The sequence below is a fragment of the Callithrix jacchus genome, chromosome 1 (genome assembly GCF_049354715.1).
Source record: "Callithrix jacchus isolate 240 chromosome 1, calJac240_pri, whole genome shotgun sequence".
NCBI lineage: Eukaryota > Metazoa > Chordata > Mammalia > Primates > Cebidae > Callithrix > Callithrix jacchus.
Genome location: NC_133502.1, coordinates 104,887,688 through 104,890,253, shown reverse-complemented (window position 1 = coordinate 104,890,253; position 2,566 = coordinate 104,887,688). Strand labels below are relative to the sequence as shown.

The 2,566-nt window shown below is 52.4% G+C and overlaps 1 pseudogene across 1 annotated transcript; it reads right to left on the bottom strand.

Annotated features, from left to right (window-relative positions):
• Positions 1 to 211: 211 nt before the first annotated feature.
• On the bottom strand, positions 212 to 1,662 carry LOC100391995 (prostate tumor-overexpressed gene 1 protein pseudogene; annotated as a pseudogene). Its single transcript, XR_086803.7, has one exon. The product of XR_086803.7 is annotated as a prostate tumor-overexpressed gene 1 protein pseudogene (transcript).
• Between the last annotated feature and the right edge of the window lie 904 nt (positions 1,663 to 2,566).

The following is a 2,566-nucleotide window of genomic DNA, read 5'->3' as shown; positions in this document are numbered from 1 at the left end:
TGAGCAGCAAGTCTTTCCTTGAAGAAGGACTTGGTAGTGCCTCATCATGGTTACCACAGCTCGCTCTCCTTGTGAGCTGCCACCTGGGGCAGTTGCTATGGCAGAACAGTTCTGGATTTTTCCTTCCCCCAGAGCAGTGACTATATGCACATCTATGTATCAAAAAGTGCTCCTTCTAGTGAATTTACTTATACAAACGCAAAGCTGGTGATTTTTTTTTTTTTAGGTATTTAAAAGCCTTTATTGGGGAAACATACAGGGTTGGGGACCGTCCTTGAGCCCTCAGGACGCCATCCTCCATGTTTCTGGGCAGTCAAGTCCCCAAGGGCCCCTGCTCAGAAGCGTGTCACCAGTCTCTGCAGGGGCCTCGTCTGTGACTCCTGGAGGGACCCAGCCCAGGGTAGCCACTACCCCCCCATCCCTCGCTGCTGCTGCTGCTCCTGCTCCAGGTTCCGGTGTAGGACCTGCTGTTGGTTGGCAATGACGCGCCGGATGCCGTTGACAAAGTTGCCCTGGTCATGGGGGATGAGGCCGATGAAGATTTTCTTCTCTGAAGAGTACAGGAGCATGAGCACGCGGATCTCACACGACGCTTTGTAGGAAAAGTGCACGCAGCCAGCGAAGCCATTGTCCATGATGCGGCACAGGCTCTTCAGCGTCTCCAGGTCCTTGGTGAAGTGGAATTGCACCAGGAGTGAGTTTCAAAACTGCGGCACCAGCGTGGTCAGCAGCTGCTGCGGGATGAGCTGCATGCACAGCTTTCTTGGCCACTGCTCGGTCCTCAGGATCTCTCCCTGGTTCACGTAGACGTGGGACGGCAGCCACCTCTTGGACCGGCTGTTGGGCTCAGGCCTGGGCTCCTGCCACTCCATGACACCGCGCCACGCCAGGAACTTGTTGTTGACGATCTGCACTGGGCCTGCGTTGACGCCACCAGGTCCCACTGCCTGCTTGCGGGTGGTGATGACCTGCCGGATGGCGCTGACGAAACCGCTCTGGTCGTAGGGGATGAGGCCCATGAAGATCTTCTTCTTGGACGAGTACAGGAGCATGAGCACGCGCACCTCACAGGGGAAGATGTGGGGGAACAGCATGCAGTCCGCGAAGCCGTTGCCCATGACTCGGCAGAGCCCCTTGAGCGAGTCACAGTCTCTGTTGGTGAAGTGGAACTGTGCCAGCTGGGAGTTGCGGAACAGTGGGCCCAGCGTGGTCAGCAGCTGCTGTGGGATCAGCTGCATGATCAGCTTCTGCGGCCACTGGTCAGTCTCCAGGTTCTCCCCTTGGTTCACACAGGCTTGGCAGGGCAAGGTCCGCTTCAGTTTCGCGGTGGAGTCAGAGTAGGGTCTGCGCTTCTCCTGCCACTCCAGGACGCCGATCCAGGCAAGCAGCTTGTTGCTGAGCCGGTGCTCGCTCACTGCCAGACCCCCGAGGGTGAGCCCAGGCGAGGAGGGACCGATGGGACCCAGCGTCCCGAAGACCCGAGCACCTTCCATGGGAGGGGCCGAACGGGCCCGGATCCGCGGAGGCTGTGGCCGGCCAGGAGCGCGAGCGGACGGCGCACACTACTAGGGGCCGCTGGGGGCGGCCGCGACCGCCGAGGGGACCCCCGGCGCCGGAGCGATAGGGGGCACGGCGCGGACTGACCATGGCGGGCGTGGGCCGAGAGGGCAGGGAGCTGCTGCGGGCCACACAGGGGTCTGCAGGCCCCACCGACTCGAATTTTTTACAATTTCACAATTTGGGCCAAAATTCCTCACAGGAGGAAAATTGTCAGCGAAGAAGTTTCATGAAAATCCTGTTGGGGTAAATGGCAAGACACTGAGTGCTGGGGTCAAGAGTACAAAGGAGATGGCTGAATTGCAGAGCATGAAAAAGGGAGAGAAATTTGTTTTTAGCTCTTGAGGAAGAGGGAACAGATAGGAGAGTCCAGAGAGAGGACCCAAACATGTGGCAGAAAACGGGTACTTCTTGAGATGAAGGGACAATGAGATGATCTTCAAGGCTGACTTCAGATGTTCACAAAAAAATTGTCTCCATGGTGACTTGAATTCCCATTGCTTGATGCAAACTGTAAGCCACTTTTTGGAAAATAGTATTTCAACATAGCAAATGAATAAAGTGTAGAGAACAGCATTAAGTATGCATGTATATGCACAACCCAGAATTAACAACTATCAACATCTAATTCTATTTTCTTCTGAACTTTTAATCTTTTTAATATATGACTTTTTACAGAGCTAGTGAGAAGCTCTCCTCCCTCCTCAGAGGTAACCACTGAGCTGGACTTAATCCGTATTCTCTCTAGCCAGAGTTTTGTACTTTTATGACAAATGTATGATTTCATAAACTATCTATAGTGCTGCTCTATGTGTTTTAACGTTTATAGAAATAGCATTGTGCTGTATGTATTGTTCTGAAAATGGCTTTTTTTCTTTCAAATTTATGTTTTTAAGATATAGCCATGTTCTCATATATATATATACTTCATTCATTTTACCTCCTGTATAGTATTCTACTGCATGATTAAACATCTGTTTATCTCGTCCTTTAACAACAAATACTTACA